This window comes from Hylobates moloch, unplaced genomic scaffold (assembly GCF_009828535.3).
Source record: "Hylobates moloch isolate HMO894 unplaced genomic scaffold, HMol_V3 SCAFFOLD_13, whole genome shotgun sequence".
NCBI classification, from domain to species: domain Eukaryota; kingdom Metazoa; phylum Chordata; class Mammalia; order Primates; family Hylobatidae; genus Hylobates; species Hylobates moloch.
In genome coordinates this window covers 103,995,263-104,014,962 of record NW_026652288.1, presented here as the reverse complement: position 1 = coordinate 104,014,962, position 19,700 = coordinate 103,995,263, and the positions used below count along the sequence as shown (strand labels likewise).

Below are 19,700 nucleotides of genomic sequence, written 5' to 3'. Positions count from 1 at the left end.
AGCTGTGGCAGTGGTGGGCGGTGGAGGGATTCTGGATCCATCAGGAAAGGGCCGCTACTAGGTTGGGATGTTGAGGTTTTCTCCATTAGAGTTTATTTATGCGTGGACTTGAAGTATGTGACATCAAGAGGGCTACAGACCACACGTTTACCTCTTTTGACAGCACTTGGGTTTGTAGTGAGCAGGCTCAGTGGGAGCTGTGCCCCTTAATGAAGGAGTCAAATAGGACAAGTGAAGCGAGGGCAACCCTGGTGCGGTGCCTGAAAGGTTGAGTGTATTCTGGAATCGGCGAGACCTGGGCTGAAATCTGGGCTTTGGCCATCGACCAAGTCACCTGGGGCAGGGACCTTCCCCTCTCTGGCCACGGCTGCCTCCTTTCCACGGGGCATGGTGATGGCGAGGATGAGATGAGCTCATGTCTGTCTACGTTGCTGCCTGACACGTTTCCTTTCTTTGTGGTCCCATGAAGAGCAGGTGCCAGTGTGCCATGTGCCTGTCATGTGCCATGCGCCTGTTGTGAGCCACGTGCCCATCGTGTGCTGATGTGAGCCGTATGCCTCTGATGTGAGCCCTGTGCCTGTTTTATATAGCATGGTGCTGCTTAGAAAAGTGCCGGATCCTGAACATCGCCTGGTGGGTGTAACCTTTTGAAGTTACAGGAAGGGATTCAGTGTGAGGCTTTAGATGAGACATTAGGTGAATTAGGTGAGTAGGTTCTGACGTCAGGCGGGGAAATCAGCATGTTGAACTCCCCCTGGCTGCTGGTGCCGCACTTGGCCTTTTAAACACAGTGTCTCACCCACAGAAGGAGGCGATGGATGTGAACAGTGCATCCAAAATTCCATCTGCATGTTTCCTTCCTGCATTTTCCCAGTGTCCTAGAGCTGTCTGCAGTATTACCTACTTCACGTATATTTTAATTTGGCTCCTGTATTAGTCCATTTTCACGCTGCTGATAAAGATGTACCCGAGACTGGGTAATTTATACAGGAAAAAGGAGTTTGTTTTTTGAGACAGAGTCTCACTCTGTTTCCCAGGCTGGAGTACAGTGGCGCAATCTTGGCTCACTGCAATCTCCTCCCTCCGAGTTCAAGCGGTTCTCCTGGCTCGGGCTTCCAAGTAGCTGGGATTACAGGTGCCTGCCACCACGCTCAGCTAATTTTTGTATTTTCTTAGTAGAGACGGCGTTTCACCCTGTTGGCCAGGCTGGTCTCAAACTCCTGACCGCAGGTGATCCACCCGCCTTGGCCTCCCAAAGTGCTGGGATTACAGGTGTGAGCCACTGCACCTGGCCAAGGAAAAAGGGCATTTTAATGGACTTACAGTTCCATGTGGCTGGGGAAGTCTCACAATCATAGTGGAAGTCAAGGAGGAGCGAGTCATGTCTTATATGGATGGCAGCAGGCAAAAAAAGAAGGGAAACTCCCGTCTTTTGTTGTGTTGTTGTTGTGCAGGGAAGCGGGAGCTGTGCAGGGAAACTCCTCCTTACGGAACCATCAGATCTAATGGGACTTACTCACTGTCACAGGAACTGCACGGGAAAGACCTGCCGGCACGATTCAGTTACCTCCTGCCGCGTCCCTCCCACTACATGTGGGAATTCAAGAGGAGATTTGGGAAGAGACACAGCCAAACCATATCAACTCCTTTTTCTTTTTCTTCTTTTCTCCTTAGCCCCTCGTGAGGTAGTATCTGTTGAAATCAAAGTTCTAAAGCTTTTTTCTTAGTACTTTGCACAACAATATAAGCCTGTAAGTATTGAAGTGGTTGGTCCGTGTGCCTGCAGGACTCCCTTTCGCACCCCTCTGGATGTGTGTGTGCCAATCTCAGGGAGCACTGGACGAGGGGCTTTGTGAGACCCAGGAGAGCAGGCAGCCTTGGAAAGCGGCTGATAAGGTTTGGCTGTGTCTCCACCCAAATCTCACCTCAAATTGTAATCCCCGTGTCGGGGGAAGGGCCTGGTGGAAGGTGATTGGACCACGGGGGCGGGACTTCCTCCCTGCTCTTCTCGTGAGAGTCAATGAGCTCCCAGGAGATCTGCTGTTTGAAAGTGTGTGGCGCTTCCCCCTTGTCTCTCTCTGTCCTGCTGCGCTAGGGTAAGATGTGTCCCCTCCGCCATGATTGTGTGTTTCCTGAGGCCTCCCCAGCCATGCAGGACTGTGAGTCCATCAAACCTCTTTTCCTTGTAAATCACCAAGTCTTGGGTCGTTCTTTATAGCAGTGTGAGAACAGGCTAATACAGCAGCTGAGCCTGCCCTGGGGGCGGAGGGTTCGAGCCTGGCAGGGATGTCCGGGGATCATGGCTCTCCACCTTGGGCTCCAGCTCTGTCCCCAACCCGTCGGAACTGCGGCTCAATGCCAGTTTCAAGAGAGGCCGGCCCCTAGAGGAAGCTGTGCACGAGGATGGGGTGCGGGAGATGGGGACCAGCCTCCCGGCTCAGGCCACCTTCCTGCCCGCGTGACAGAATCTGGCTCAGTGCCTCCTTTGGGTGTTACTCCTGGTAAAGCTGCAGTGTTCTTTGGAGGTCATAGGTCATGGGATGGTTCCCACACGAAAAAAGGACAAATCGAGGAATCTGGCTAAGAAGCTCTCACAGCCCTCCCACTGCTCGGCTTGGTGAATACGTGGAGTGTGACCGCCCAGCCTCAGATTTCACAGTGAAATCCTGGAACTGCCGTTCGCTCTCTTCTCCCATCTTCTTCCTCTCTTTCCCTCGCTGTCATACCTCTTCCCCTCCTTTTTTGGGGTGGAACACGTTATTTTTTAGAAAAACAGCTTCTACTGTCAGGAAAATTTAGTATTAAATGTCAAAAAGCAAAACATGATTTATAGAAAAGGTGAATTAAGGAATGCTTCTACCCACTGTGTAGCATTATTTCAAAAAAGTTCACTCAAAGTATTCTTTAGCGAGTGCCAAAAACAGATGGTGAGTGACTCCGTGCATTTGTTTTTACAAATGCCTGCTCAGTGTGGAGAGACAGAAATTGGGACCAGGAGGCTGGAGCGGCAGGTGCCGAGTGGCGAGTGGCGCCGGGGAGGGTGCGCCGCCCTCCCGGGGTCCGGCTGGGAGTCTGGGACTGGCTCTCTGGCTGTGGCTGTGGGGGCTGGATAGACTGTGTTAAAGAAATCATGGATTTATGCTTGTGGAACCCCTCAGCGTGTGTCACGGTGTCTGGAAGGCCATGTGGCCACATTGTAACTTCACTGTTGGCTGGTCACGAACACACAGAGTCCAGAGGATAGCACAGACCCCTGCTCACCCCCACCTCTGGAGCTACCTTGTGGTTTATTCCTCATCAGCCTGGAGGAGTGTCCAGGGCTCACCCCCTGTGCCTCTGCTCACTGCTCATTCCTCTCATCTTTCCCCTGAGTCTTGCTCTCCCTCCAGGGACATGGCTCCATCCTGCTGGTTTGCCATAGTTCCTCATGGTCATCCTGGAAATTCATCTGGAAGTCCCGGGTGTTTGAAGGTCCACAAGGTGCGGTACCTGCAAGACAGACCCACTCTGTATTGCTGTGCTAACACGGTCTTTGTCCCTATATCTGCTTGCCAAAGACCCTCTTGCCATTGGAGGTGAGGAAGACATGAGCAGGGTGAGGGGAAGGAGAGCAGGTCTGGCCACACTGGGCACAGAGAGGGCACTGGATCCTTTGCCCAGCTCTTCTTTCTTCCAGTCGTGATAGCCTTGTCTTCCTGGGGACCGATGCTTGATTGTTGCTCTGTTAGGAGCGCCTGAGTCAAAAGCAAATTGAGATTTTGAGAGAGAGAAGGGGTTTATTGTAGCCATTTATCCTCTCTTCATTATAGGCAAGAAAAAACCTGGTATAAACACAAGTGTGCTAGATGGAGAAGGAGTCAAAGAGAATAAATCAGCAGGTGTGTGTGTGGTTGTGTTGTCTTCTGTATTAGACCATTTTTGCATTGCTATAAAGAGATACCCGAGATTGTGTAATTTATTTTAAAAAGAGGTGTCATTGCCTCATGGTTCTGCAGGCTGTAGAGAAGGGTGGTGCCAGCGCTTGCTTCTGGGGGAGGCCTTAGGAAGCTTCCGGTCATGGCGGAAGGTGATGGGGAAGCAGGCACATCACGGGGTGAGAGCAGGGGCAGGAGAGAGTGGATGCGGGTGGAGGTGCCACACACTTCTACAACCAGATCTGCCGTGAACCGCCTGAGCGAGAGCTAACTTACCTCCAAGGGGATGGTGCTAAACCATTCATGAAGGATCCGCCCCCATGATTCCGTACTTCCCGCCAGGCCCCATGTCCAGCATTGTGGACCACATTTCAACATGAGATTTGGAGGGGACGTGCATATCATCCTCTCTGCCTCTTCCCACTCCCACGTGAGGCAAACACCCATAGTTCCTTCAGCTGCCACTCAAATTAAATGGCTTCTGGACCCCTTGCCTCCTTGGGACACTCTAGAACAGGTATGTCCATTCTTTTGGCTTCCCTTTGCCAACTAGAAGAAGACTAATTGGGCCAGGTGCGGTGGCTCATGCCTGTAATCCCAGCACTTTGGGAGGCCAAGGTGGGCCGATCACTTGCAGGAGTTCAAGACCAACCTGGCCAATATGGTGAAACCCCGTGTCTACTAAAAATACAAAACTAGCTGGGCATGGTGGTGTGTGCCTGTAATCCCAGCTACTCAGGAGGCTGAGGCAGGAGAATTGCTTGAACCCGGAAGGCAGAGATTGCAGTGAGCCGAAATCACGCCACTGAACTCTAGCCTGGGCGACAGAGCGAGACTCCATCTCAAAAAAAAAAAAAAAAAAGAATTATCTTGGGCTACACATAAGGCTGAAGTGCAATGGTGTGATCTTGGCTCACTGCAACCTCTGCCTCCCAGGTTCAAGCAATTCTCCTGCCTCAGCCTCCTGAGTAGCTGGAATTACAGGCATGTGCCACCACACCTGGCTAATTTTGTATTTTTAGTAGAGATGGGGGTTCCTCCATGTTGGTCAGGCTGGTCTTGAACTCCTGACCTCAGGTGATCTGCCCACCTTGGCCTCGCAAAGTGCTGGGATTACAGGCGTGAGCCATCACGCCTGGCCGGGAGTGGTTTTTAAATGAAGATTCCTGTGCCTCACTGCCGACCCTGACTCAGAATCTCTGTGCTCAGGACCCTGGAGTCTGTGTTTTAATAAGTCTCCCCAGCAAGAGCCATGTGTGCATGCAGCAAAGCTGGAGACCCGGGACCCAGAGCCGCTCTCCCGGCAGTGCAGGTGAAGCTCGCAGGCTTGCTGGAGATAACGCCATCCTGGTGACGTGTGACGTTTCATCACCTGCTGTCCGGTGGGCCGGTGTCTTTGTGTTACATTTGCTCCTACCCTGCCCTGGTCATATTAAGGTTTTGGATGACTGGAATAGGGCCCATCTCTGCTGACACAATGGCAATCTTGCAGGAGTCCTACAACGTTCATTGCAGGTCTGGTTACCTAGAAACTAGTGACGGTTCAGTAAGTGCGAGGTGGAGTTGAGTGTGAGGAGGTAGCGTAACGATTGGACGTTGTGCGGTGAGGACAGTGTGGGGAGGAGGTGCTGTCACTTTTAAACTGTCAGTAAAGTAGGCTGTGAGCATGGATATTGGACATGGCTTTAGAAATTAGCTGGGCAGGCTGCTTTTCCCCTCTTCAGCTGTTTGTGGTACTGCCTGACAAAGTTCAATTATTAGTCCATCCAGGACATCGTGCAGAAGCGATAATCGTCACATGAGGGAGGGGCCCGGCCTTTGCTTCTGTCTTTTTCTTTCCTTGTAAAAACTGCACATCCATTATGACTGTTACCTTTTCCATTTAAAGCGAACCAAATTCAGAGCATTTACCACTTACCCTTGGAGACCTTTGTTTTCAAAGTGAGCTCAAGTTTTTGGTGGGGGCAACAGGCAGCCACTGAGAATGATAGTGTTTTCAGGACATGTTAGTGACTGAGAAAAGAGAGATCAATAGACCTGTGGCTCTACCCATCTATCACTCAATTATCTGTCTGTCACTCCAGGAAAACCTCATTTAAGGAAACACTTTTGATATAATTTCAGACATAAAATTTAGATTCGGGCACGGCTATTCTGAAGTAGTAATACAGGAGTTATAAAGAAATAATTTTTAGGCAGAGAGTTAGGGTAAAGGTTCTCAGTGGAAATTTTCTTATAATAAGAAACAATCCCTGAACCATCTCTTGTTTTTTTAAATTTTTTTTTATTGTACTTTAAGTTCCAGGGTACATGTATACAACATGCAGGTTTGTTACATATGTATACATGTGCCATGATGGTGTGCTGCACCCATTAACTTGTGATTTACATTAGGTATATCTCCTAATGCTATCCCTCCCCCCTCCCCCCACCCCATGACAGGCCCCGGTGTGTGATGTTCCCCTTCCTGTGTCCAAGTGTTCTCATTGTTCACTTCCCACCTATGAGTGAGAACATGCAGTGTTTGGTTTTTTTGTCCTTGCGATAGTTTGCTGAGAATGATGGTTTCCAGCATCATCCATGCCCCTACAAAGGACGTGAACTCATCCTTTTTTATGGCTGCATAGTATTCCATGGTGTATATGTGCCACATGTTCTTAATCCAGTCTATCATTGATGGGCATTTGGGTTGCTGAACCATCTCTTTTCTAACAGAAAAGGTGTCTTGAAGGGCCGGGCCAGCAAGCTTTGATATGTGAATGCCAGCCATTAGAAACTGTGTTCACTTAACATGGCGATTCCCACCCTCTTCTCGTCACCGGGTGTACCAAGTGTCATGGCCACCTCCAGATAACACCTTGTGTTCAGAACATCCTGGCGCCCTACATTTGCATATTAAAAGGGCTAAGGTGGGAGGGCCAGGTTTTTCTGCATGCTATGTAAATAACATACCTGGTCAAATCAATCCCCTGGGCCCTATGCAGATCAGACCCCATCTCCTCCAGCCTCCCATGTAACCTCCCACTTTTCCACCACACTTTGTTTCTCTTTGTTCCAAACCCTGTCCCTTTTCTCTGTACGGGGGAGCTGTTCCCTTCTTTCTTCCTTCTTTCTTGCCCATTAAACTTTTCGCTCCTTAAAACCACTCCACGTGTGTCCGTGTCGTTAATCCTGTCAGCGCAAGACCAAGAACCCTGGTGTTCCTCCAGTCATCAATGTCGTATCAGTAGTTTGCAGGTTGGGTGTAAAATGGAGACAACAGCTCCTACTGACAAAGTGAGATACTGTAGCCCGGGTCTTCTGTCTAGCAGGTTAAAGGTGAGAAGGAGGCCTGTGCTCTGGAATGTTTAGAAAAAGTCCCATGTGGAGGAAATCTTTCTCTTTGGGTGAGGGCTGGGTGGAGATGGAGAAGCACATGACATGCCCGTGGGAGATACTGGGGTAGGAAGGAACTGCTGAGTTCCCAGGTGCTGCAGGGCCACGGGGCAACATTCTGTGTCTGAAACAGTTGTCCCATGGCCCCTCCTCTCTGCCCGTTTATTTGCTCATTTCTACCTGCAGCAAGCATTTACAGAGTCTCCACTGCATGTGAAGCACTTGACTAAGAGCTGGATATGCAGCAATGAGTAAGACAGACAAGGTCCCGCCCTCATGGTGCCTTACAGGCTGGCTGGGAGCTGGGGAGAGATGGGCAGTGAGTGACTAAACACTGAAAAATATGACATGTTTGGTGGTAAGTATTATGAAGGAAATGAATCTGGTCATGCAATAGCCAGGACTGATGTGTGCATGTGTGTGTGTGTGTTGTGTGCATGTGTGTGTGTGTGTTGGTGGTGAGGGTGGTAGCTACTTTTTTGGTGAGGGAAAATCTCTGGAGGTAACATTTGAATGGCTGAATGGCTAGAAGGATTCAGTCAGGAGAAGGTTCTGGGGGAGGGTTCTCTGAGCAGAGTAGACAGTGCATAGGCCCTGGGGTGTTCAGGTGTCTGGCATGGGTGTAGGAATGAAAGACTCCCAGTCCGTTAGCAGATTTTTCTTCCATTCTGGAAATGTGCCTTCACATTCATGGTGCAGGTTAATTGGAAAACAATGTTTTGTTTTCCCAGAAAGTCATTTTTCCTCCAGTTCTTGTTGGAATTGCTGACAAGCCTTGGGAAGAGATCAATAGGTAGTGTAGCTCTGCCCATCCATCACTCAATCATCTGTCTGTTGCTCCAGGAAAACTTCGTTTAAGGAAACACCTTTGATATAACTTCAGACATGAAAATCAGGACACAGAATAGCTGTGCTCTTATTTAAATTCCATGGGGCCCATAGTGGGGTCTACTGTGTCCCCAGCCACCAGCCTCAGAGCCTGTCATTTCGTTTGCTTCTCCTCCAAGTGTATGGATACCGGGCATCACAGGACACCTGCCCTTGCTTCAAGAAGGTGTGAACAGCTCCTCCTTGGGAATGTGCCAAGTAGGTGTCGGTCCTGAAAGACCCGCCCCGCTTCTTCAGGTCGGCCTTGGTGTTCTGCCGGGTTTGACTAGGCCTGAGGGTGGGAGAGTGGGAGAGGCCACTTCCAATTGGGAAGCAGATGTCTTTACTTAGTGACTTTTCTGATACCTTAAGACCTCTTCATTTCAGAATTGTGTTTGATCTACCTATAGGTTTGGATCGTTTTAGTGACTTTTTTTTTATTTGAGATGGAGTCTCGCTCTGTTGCCCAGGCAGGAGTGCGGTGGCACAATCTCAGCTCACTGCAACCTCCGCCTCCCAGGTTCAAGCAATCCTGCCTCAGCTCCCCTAGTAGCTGGGGTTACAGGCATGTGCTACCACACCCGGCGAATTTTTGTATTTTCAGTAGAGACGGGGTTTCGCCATGTTGGCCAGGCTGGTCTCGAACTCCCGATCTTAGGTGATCCACCCACCTTGGCCTCCCAAAGTACTGGGATTACAGGCATGAGCCACCACGCCCGGCCCGTTTTAGTGACTTTAGAAGCATGTTTTGCAAATAGGTACTCCATGCTAAGCATGAAGAGTGTGGAAGGAACCTAGGTGGGCCCTGGGCAGCCCCCAGCAGAGGTGGGATCCAGATGCGGGCTGAATGTGGCAGGAGGAAGGACCTGGAACTACCTTCCAGTGGAGCATTGCCATAGCTCTTTTTGAGACCGGGTCTCACTCTGTCACCCAGCAGGCTGGAGTGCAGTAGGGAGATCTTGGCTCACGGCAAACTCTACCTTCCAGGCTCAAGTGATCCTCCCACCTCAGCCTCCTGAGTTGCACCACCATGTGCACCACCATGCCCGGCTAATTTTTTGTATTTTTGGTAGAGATGGAGTTTCGCCATGTTTCCCAGGCTGGTCTGGAACTCCTGAGCTCAGGGCATCCACCCACCTCAGCCTCCCAAAGTGCTGGGATTACAGGCATGAGCCGCTGTGCCTGCCCTTACCAGTTAGCTTTTATTAGTGCCTGCAGTATCTTGGCACTGTGTAAATATGGAACGTATTCTTTTATCTAATCTAGGTGTTCTTATATGGAAAAAACTTCCCAACTATTGGAATAGAGTAATGGCAGTGTCAGCTGTCCTTTATTGAGCTCCCATTATGTTCCTCCTAAGAGCCCTGTGAGACAGTCACATGACTCCCATTGTGCGGAGGAGTTAGGGTGTTGAAGTACTTGGACCAGGGTTGCCAGGTGACTAGGTGGCATCTTAGCATCTGAACCGCGGATTGTGCTTTTCACAATGAGTTCATTCTTAGTCTCGGGAGGCACCGACTCCTCATCATTGGGGTGATCACAGCCTAAATGTTGCGCCCACTGAGCTTGGATGATAACTACATGGGAGGCGAGCTGGCCAGCCCCCTGGTGGACATTTCTGCTGATGGCAGCCTTCCTTGCAGAGTCCAGATGTTGTTGCAGAATCCTTCCTGCCTCTGCTCCAGGCAGCCCCTCAGGACAAGTTGAAACCTATTTGTGGTTCCTGCAGGAGGTGGATTCAGCATTGTCAGGGGCACCAGGATTGCTGGACTTGGGGAGAGTGTGCCTGAGCTTTGTGCCGTCACCTTCCCTCCGATAGCTGTGCAGAGGGATGGTCTCTGGCGGAGCATGGGGAGGAGAAGGGCAGACCCTTGGCCTTCGGCCGACCTGTGGCATTGCTATCTGTGGCCAGAGGAGCGGCTGTTCTTCATACAGGCCTTGGGCTTTCCTGGAAACCTGGCGTCTTGCCATGCTTGGGGCCAGCCCTTGCCAATTGCCTTCTTGGCTCAGGAGTGTGGCTGCGACCTGACTCCCAGTGGGGCAGGCCGAGTGATAAAATGAATTTTCTCCACCAAATGGAGCTAAAGGCTTGGCCTGACTTTATGTCCCCAGGGAGTGTTTAGAGGAGCGGTGGCCTGGCTGTCAGGCCTCTCAGTGCCAGCAAGCACAGGGCTGGGTGGCAAAGACGCCTGCTTCTGCCTGGCACCAGGCTCTGCCATGACTGATGCTTCAGCCTCCCTGCATCACAAGTGTTGAGTTTGCTGTGCATGGTAGAATATGAGGCAAGCTTCACCTCTTTCCCCTCCTCCCTACACTGTCCCTTTCGAAAGAGTTGAGCCTTTCCAAGGTCTTTTATATCACACAGCACTTTCTCAGTTACATGTTTTAGTTTGAACAACAATGTACTGTTTGAGGACACGTTTTCCTGAAGAGAAAGCTCAGTCATTACTGAATTTAGATGCAGAATTAATTAAAAATAAAAGTAGGCAAAGAAATTTAACACAGATTTAATCATTTCTGGGGCAGGATATTCCTGGGGCGGGATATTCCTGAAGGTTAGTGAATGGCTACAAATATATGATTATAGGCCATTGAAGAACCCTACTATGAGAAATGTCATTAGGTGATTAAAAACAACACCCAACTGCCCTCATGATATGAACATGGGTTCTTGTGGGTTGGGGTGACATTTCTGATGCCAGCATTCTACATAAATTCACAGGGAACTGTATCCAACACATCCTAAACAGCTGGTGAGGAGGATGTGCTCTGGGGGACGCAGCTTGACTCTGGGCTTCATAAAGGCATTGCTGTTGATGCACACGAAGGGTTTGAAGAGAAATTATTTTGTAAGCTGGGTGTGGGAAAAATAGTATTTTATAATCAACAGGATTTTTAAGTATGTGTATGTAAACAAATTAATAAAACCTACAAATCGTGATCAGACTTTTTTGTCTACATTCCTAAAAATCATATATTCCAGATTGGCATTAACCATTGTTTTGGGTGTTCTCATTGGTCAATTGCCTTCAGTATGGGAGTCATCTTATATTCCTGGTTTCCCAGGTTGTATGTTCTTGCAGCTCTGGAGGTGGGGGACTTGGAAGGGAGGAGGGGAGGTCGAAGGGGTGGCCTTTTCTCTCCCCCGTCCCTCTCATTTCCTCTCTTCACTCTTGCTTTGCTGCCCCCTGCCCCACTGCCAGGCATCAGCCCCTGGTCTGGGCAAAGGCCGCCGGAGTATGACATGTGCCAGCCCGTCCTTGGGAAGGTTAGTTTACAAACCTGTTTTAGTCTTTGGGAGGCCTGGGCATTTTGATTCACACTTGCAGTGTCTATGGTTTGCCTCTTGCTGCATAAAGTCTATTCCATGAAACATACGCATTTATCTTTAAGCAGATTTATTATATGAAATATTCATGGGTGCAGGCTTGGCAGCACAGCGCTTGGAACAATGTACTGAGTACAGTTTGTCCTCATAAGTCTATTAATGCTGATGGGATGCAGTTGTCTCCTGTGAAGCTTTGGGGTGAGATGGCGCCAGTAGGGAGTGAGCTGGCTGTGGATAGCTCTTCATCTCCCTTAGTTTGGCTGCAGCAGCCCTGCTCTGCGTGTATGCCTGCGCAGATCCGTTCTTTCTCTTCCTTCTTAGTGAATACAGAGGCCTTCCCTCCTGTGAGAACACTCTTGTCAGCTTCCAGCTTCTTGTGTAAATCCAGCAAATAGGGATGATTTGGAGGTGTAATGAGGCTCCGAGGGAAAAGCTGGCTTAGGAGTGAAAACTGATCTGTGGGGAGAAGGCATTTAGGGGACTGGGAGGAGGCTCAATACTAACACTTAGGAATAAGCATGGTGTGGCAGCCCCCGGGCTGAATGTGTGTTCCAGATAGCCCTGACAGACACCACAGGAAGTACATGTTGTCAGTCCTGTATTACCCATGAAGAAATTAGGGCTCAGAGAGGTTTAGTTACTTGCCCAAAGTGCAGTTCACTTAGTTTAGCAAAACCGTATGGATATATGGATGGCCTGTCATGTGGCCAGTGGCTGGATACAAGGCACAGAGCAGTCACGGCCTCTGGCTACAAGGAGTGCCCCATGCAGCAGATAGAGAAACAGAGCCCTGTGAAGTGAGTCAGACAGGGTAAGTGGAGCCCCCATGCGATGTAGGGTGTTAGGAAGGGCATGGTGAATTGTGGGAGGCTGCGGGAAGGCTGGAGGGGAGGATTGGGAAACTGGATAGGATCTTACCAGGCAGGTGGGGGCTGGGAGAGGTAATTACAGACGGTGGGAAGAGCAAGTACAGGCGTGCAAGGATGTAGGTCATCTAGGTGTGGTCAGTAGATGGGAGACTGCCTGGTTCAGTGCTGCCCAGTCACAAGAGGCAGGGAGGGCGGGAGACGTAGCCAGAGCCACTACTGCAGGGGCTTATAGGCCTTGCTAGAGGATTTGGACTGTAACTAAGGGAGCGACGAGTCATTGGAGGTCTTGAAGCCAAGGAGAGAGAGAAAAATGAATTTCTCTATTTGGAAAACAATTCTGGAGGTATAACAGAATGGGACAGTGGGGAAGGCAGGAGGTAGGGAAAGCTGTCAGAGAGGTTGCAGGGGCAGGGGTGAGAGGAAGTGGAGGGGGTGTGGGAATGAGAAACATAATTTGAGATTTCTGTTGGAAAATAGCAGGAACTGGTCTGGATTCTGTATCTGAAAAAAAGTATTAAAAACAAACAAAAAAACAAACCAGTAGCCAGAAAAGGATAAAGGAAAACAGTACATTAGAAGAGAAGCGTGAAGATATTTTTTAAAAAGACTTTTATAATGAGACAGAAGATTTAAAGTGTTACATAAAACAAGTTTTAGGGAATGATGAGGACCAATGTGGCATGCAAGTTTTTTTAAGTTTAGGCTGGAGGTGGAGCAAGGTGGCCAAATAGAAGCCTCCACCAATCATCCTCCTCACCAGAACACCAAATTTGACAACTATCTACACCAAAAAAGCACCTTCATGGGCACTAGAAATCAGGTGAGCGATCACTGTACCTGGTTTTAACTTCATATTACTGAAAGAAGCACTGCAGAGGGTAGGAGAGACAGTCTTGATCACTGACTCCATCCCTGTGGCGGTGGCCACATGGTGCTAAGAGAGAAGCTGTGTGACGGGGATGGAGAGTGCAGCAGTTGTGGGACTTTGCATTGGAACTCATTGCTGCCAACAGTGGGCAGAACTCAGCCGATGCCCACGGAGGGAGCATTTAGACCAGCCTAGACAGAGGAGAATCACCCATCTCAGCAGTCAGAACTTGAGTTCCAGCAAGCCTTGTCACCATAGGTTAAAGTGTTCTGGGGTTCTAAATAAACCAGGCCACAAGGACTGCAACACCCAGGCAAGTCCTAGTGCTGTGCTGGGCTCAGAGCCAGTGGACTTGGGGGTTACATGACCTAATGAGACACCAGCCAGGGTGGCCAAGGGAGCGCTTGTATCCCCCATCCCCTAAACCCAGAAAGCACAGCTCACAGCTCCAAAAGAGATCCCCTCCTTCTGTTAGAAGAGAAGAGAGTAAAGAGGACTTTGTCTTGCAACTTGGCTACCAGCTCAGTCACGGTAGGATAAGGCACCAAGCAGAGTCATGAGGCCCCCATTCCATGCCCTAGATCTTAGATGACATTTCTAGACATGCTGGGCCAGAAGGGAACCTACTGCCTTGAAGGGAAGGACCCAGTAATGGCAGGAAACGTCACCTGCTGACGAAAGAGCCCCTGGGCCCTGAATAATCAGCAGTGGTAACCAGGTAGTACATACCATGGGCCTTGGGTGAGACTCTGAGACCTGCTGGCTTCAGATGGGATCCAGCACATTCACAGCCGTAGTGGCTACGAGGAGAGACTCCTTCTGCTTGAGTAAAGGAGAGGGAAGAATAAAGGGGACTGTGTCTCGCAGCTTAGATACCAGCTCAGACATAGGGAGAGCACCAACTGGGCCCTTGGGGTCCCCAGTTCCAGGCCTTGGCTCTGGGATAGCATTTCTGGACCTACCCCGGGCCAGAGGGGAGCTCACTGCCCTGAAGAGAGTCCCAGGACTGGCAGGATTCACCACAAGATGACTAAAGAGTCCTTGGGCATTAAGTGAACATTGGTGGCGCCCTGGCAGTACTCCCCATGGGCCTGTGGTGGTAGTGGACACAGGGAAAGAGTCCTCTGCCTGGAGAAAGAGGAGGGAAGAGTGGGAAGGACTTTATCTTGTGGTTTTGTTGCCAGCTTAGCCCCAGTAGAATAGAGCACCAGGTAGATTTCTAGGGCTTCCGATTGCAGGCCCTGGCTCACAGATAGCATCTCTGGACCTGTCTGGGGCCCAAGAGAACTCACTGCCCTTGAGGGAAGGACACAAGCCTGGCAGTCTTTGCCACCTGCTAATTGTAGGGCCCTAGGGCCTTGAGTGAACATAGACAGTAGTCAGCTAGTGGTTATAGCAGGCCTCGGGCAAAACTCAGTGCTATGCTGGCTTCAAATCTGACCAAGTGCAGTCCCAGCTGTGATAGTGACAGGGGTGTCACCCCTCCTCAAGCTCCAGGCAGCTCAGCCAGAGACAGAGAGAGAGAGAGAGAGAGAGAGAGGGAGATTGCATTCATCTAGGAGTTAGTCAGGGAAGAGAACAAGAGTCTCTGCCTGTTAATTCAGAGAATTCTTCCAGATGTGATCTAAGACCATCAAGGTGGTGCATCTACAAATCTGCAAGAACCACAGCTTTGCTGGGCTTGGTATGCCCCCTAATGCAGATACAGCTGCAGTGACCAAAAACTTAGATCACAACACCCACGTCCTTTGAATACCTGGAAAGCCTTCCCAAGAAGGATGAGTACAAACAAACCCAGACTGCAAAGACTACAATAAATACCTAACTCTTCAATGGCCAGACACCTACAAACATCCACTAGCATCAAGACCATCCAGGAAAATAGGACCTCACCAAGTGAACTAAATTAAGGCACCAGGGGCCAGTCTTGGAGAAGCAGAGATATGTGATCTTTCAAACAGAGAATTCAAAATAGCTGTTTTGAGGAAACTAAAAGAAATTCAAGATAGCACAGAGAAGGAATTCAGAATCCTATCAGATAAATTTAACAAACAAATTGAAATAATTAAAAACAATCAAGCAGAAATTCTGGAGCTGAAAAATGCAATTGACATACTGAAGAATGCATCAGAATCTCCTAATAGTAGAATTAATCAAGTAGAAAAATGAAACAGGAAACTTTAAGAGGCTATGTGAAAATTCACAGTTAGAGCTGGGAGGATGGCTTGAGCCTGGGAGGCAGAGGTTGCAGTGAGGCAAGATTGCCCCACTGCACTCCAGCCTGGATGACAGAGCCAGACCCTGTCTCAAAAAAAGAAAGCAAGAAAGCAAGAAAAGCAAGCAAGCAAGCAAGAGAGCAAGCAAGCAAGAAAGAACAGTCAGAGGAGACGAAAGAGTAAAAAAGAATGAAGCATGCCTATGAGATCTGGAAAATAGCCTCAATGGGGCAAATCTAAGAGTTACTGGCTTTAAAGAGGAGGTAGAGAGAGAGACAGCAGTAGAAAGTTTATTTAAAGGGATAATAACAGAGAACTTCCCCAACCTAGAGAAAGATACAAATATTCAAGTACAGGAAGGTTATACAACACCAAGCAGATTTAACCAAAAGACGTCTACCTCAAGGCATTTAATATCAAACTCTCAAAAGTCAAGAATAAAGAAAGGATCCTAAAAGTAGCAAGATAAAGAAATAACATAAAATAGAGCTCCAATACATCTGACAGCAGACTTTTTGGTGAAAACCTTACAGGCCAGGAGAGAGTGGCATGACATACTTAAAGTGTCGAAGGGAAAAAACTTAAATAGCATATATGGCAAAAATATCCTTCAGGCTGGGTGTGGTGGCTCATACCTGTAATCCCAGCACTTTGGGAGGCTGAGGCGGGTGGATCACTTGAGGTCAGGAGTTCAAGACCAGCCTGGCCAAGACGGTGAAACCCCGTCTTTACTAAAAATACAAAGATTAGCCAGGCATGGTGGCAGACGCCTGTAATCCCAGCTACTTGGGAGGCTGAGGCAGGACAATCGCTTTAATCTGGGAGGCAGAGGTTGTAGTGAGCTGAGATTGTGCCACTGCACTCCAGCCTGGGCAACAGAGTGAGACTCCATCTCAAAAAAAAAAAAAAAAAAATCCTTCAAACATGAAGGAGAAATAACGACTTACCCAGAAAAACAAAAGCTTGATGGATTTCATCAATACCAGACCTATCGTACAAGAAATGCTGGCCAGACGCGGTGGCTCACGCCTGTAATCCCAGCACTTTGGGAGGCCAAGGCGGGTGGATCACAAGGTCAGGAGATCGAGACCATCCTGGCTAACATGGTGAAACCCCATCTCCACAAAAAAAAAAAAAAAAAAAAAAAAAAAAAATTAGCCAAGCTTAGTGGCAGGCGTCTGTAGTCCCAGCCACTCGGGAGGCTGAGGCAGGAGAATGGCGTGAACCCGGGAGGCAGAGCTTGCAGTGACCCGAGATCGCACCACTGCACTCCATGCTGGGCAACAGAGCGAAACTCTGTCTCCAAAAAAAAAGAAATGCTAAAGGGATTTCTTCAATCTGAAATAAAAGGATGGTAATAGCAGTAAGAAATCATCTGCAGGTGAAAGTTCACTGGTAATAGTGCAGAGAAAAACACGGACTGTTAAAACACTATAATTGCAATGTGTATACTTCTCATATCTTAAGTACAAAGATGAAAAGATAAACCAATAAGAAATAATAACTTTTCAAGACAGACAGTACAGCAAAATGTAAATAGAAACAACAAAGTTAAAAAGTGGGGAGATGAAGTTAAAGTTTAGTTTTTATTAGTTTTCTTTTTGCTTGTTTTTTAGTATGTTTGTTTATATAATCAGTGTTAATTTGTCATCAGTTTAAAATAATGTGTTATAAAATATTATTTGCAAATCTCGTGGCAACCTCAAGTCTAAAAACACAATGGATATGAAAAAGTAAAAAGCATGAAAATAAAACATAGCACCAGAGAAAATCACCTTTACTAAAAGGGAAGACCAGAAAACAACTAGAAAACAAATAACAAAATGGCAGGAGTAAGTCCTTACTTAATCAATAATAACATTGAGTGTAAATGGACTAAACTCTCCAATCAAAAGACAAAGAGTGAATGAATAGATTTTTTTTTAAGACCCAATGATCTATTGCCTACAGGAAACACACTTCATTTATAAAAACACACATAGACTGAAAATAAAGGTATGGCAAAAGATATTTCATGCCAATGGAAACCAAAAAGGAGCAGAAGTAGCTATACTTGTATCAGATAAATTGATTTCAAGAAAAAAAATATAAGAAGAGACAAGGTTATTGTACAATGATAAAGGGGTCAATTCAGCATAAGGATATAATGGTTATATATGCATCCAACACTAGTGCACTCAGATATATAAAGCAAATATCAGAGTGAAAGATGGAGATAGACCCCAATACAATGATAGCTGGAGACCTCAACACCCCACTTTCAGCATTGGACAGATCATCCAGACAAAATCAACAAAGAAACATCAGACTTAATCTGCACCATAGATGAAATGGACCTAATAGATACTTACAGAACATTTCATTCCGTAGTTGCAGAATACACATTCTTCTGCTCAGCACATGGATCATTCTCAAGGATAGACCATATGCTAGGTTGCAAAACAAGTCTTAAAACATTCCAAACAACTGAAATAATATCAAGTATCTTCTCTGACTACAATGGAATAAAACTAGAAATTAATAACAGGGGAATTTTGGAAACTATACAAACACATGGAGACTGAACAATATGCCTCTGAATGACCAGTGGGTCAATGAAGAGATTAAGAAAGAAATTGAAAAATTTTTTGAAACAAATGATAATAGAAACACAACATACCAAAACCTATGAAATACAGCAAAACAGCACTAAGAGAAGTTTATGGCTATAAATGCCTGCATCAAAAAAGAAGAAAAAGTTCAAATAAACCACTTAATGATGCGTCTTAGAACTAGAAAAGCAACAGCAAACCAAACCCAAAGTTAGTAGAAGAAAAGAAATAATAAAAATTAGAGCAGAAATACATGAAATTGAAACAGAGTAAACAATACAAAAGATCAATGAAATGAAAAGTTTTTTTGGTATTTTGAAAAGATAAATAAAATTGACAAATCTTTAGCCAGACTAAGAAAAAAAGAGAGAAGACCCAAATAAATAAAATCAGAGATGAAAAAGGAGATATTACAATAGACACTGCACAAATTCAAAGGATCATTAGTGGCTACTGTGAACAACTATATACCAATAAATTGGAAAACCTAGAAGAAATGGATAAGTTTCTAGACACTACAACCTACTAAGAATCGTGAAGAAATCCAAAACCTGAATAGACCAATAACAAGTAATGAGATCAAAGCCATAATAAAAAGTCTCCTAGCAAAGAAAAGCCAAGGATGCAATGGCTTCACCGCTAAGTTCTACCATTTAAAGAAGAATTAATACCAACCCTACTCAAACTATTCTGAGAAATAGAGGAGGAGGGGATACTTCCAAACTCATTTTATGAGGCCAGAATTATCCTGATACCAAAAACCAGACAGACACATCAGTAAAAGAAAACTACAGGCTGGTATCCCTGATGAACACTGATGCAAAAATTCTCAACAAAATGCTAACAAACCAAAGTCAGCAGTACATTAAAAAAAATATCATTCATCATGACCAAGTGGAATTTATCCCAGGGATACAAGAATGGTTCAACATACACAAACCAATCAGTGTGATACATCATATCAACTAAATGAAGGGCAAAAACCATATGATCATTTCAGTTGATGCTGAAAAAGCATTTGATAAAATTCAACATCCCTTCATGATAAAAATCCTCAAAAAACTGAGTATAGAGGGAACATACCTCAAAATAATAAAAGCCATATGCAACAGACTCACAGCAAATATCATGCTGAATAGGGAAAAACTGAAAGCCTTTCCTCTAAGATCTGAAATAACAAGGATGCCCACTATGTTGAATAGCAACATAGTACTGGAAATCCTAGCTAGAGCAATCAGACAAGAGAATGACATAAAGGGTATCCAAATGGGAAAGGAAGAAGTCAAATTATCCTTGTTTGCAGATGATATGACCTCATATTTGGAAAAACCTAAAGACTCCACCAAAAAACTATTAGAACTAATCAATACATTTAGTAAAGTTGCAGGATACAAATTCAATGTACAAAAATCATTAGCATTTCTATATGCCAACAGCAAACAATCTGGAAAAGAAATCAAGAAAGTAATTCCATTTATAATTGCTACAAATAAAATACCTAGGAATTAACCAAACAAGTGAAAGCTCTCTAGGATGAAAACAATAAAACACTGATGCAAGAAACTGAAGAGGACACCAAGAAATGGAAAGATATGCCATATTCATGGATTGGAAGAACCAGTATTGTTAAACTGTCCATACTACCCAAAGCAATCTACAGATTCAGTGCAAT

The 19,700-nt window shown here is 46.7% G+C and overlaps 1 protein-coding gene across 5 annotated transcripts in view; it reads left to right on the top strand.

Moving 5' to 3' along the window:
- The window catches only part of XXYLT1 (xyloside xylosyltransferase 1), a 192,206-nt gene that overhangs the window by 20,885 nt on the left and 151,621 nt on the right, over positions 1–19,700 (top strand). Inside the window, exon 1 of one of the 5 annotated variants that reach the window (XM_058426849.1) lies at positions 2,078–2,096. The exons of the other annotated variants lie outside the window; for them this stretch is intronic. The gene's annotated coding sequence lies outside the window, so the exon portion shown is untranslated. Of the gene's footprint in view, positions 1–2,077; positions 2,097–19,700 lie in introns of those variants that run through there. 5 annotated transcript variants of the gene reach the window in all.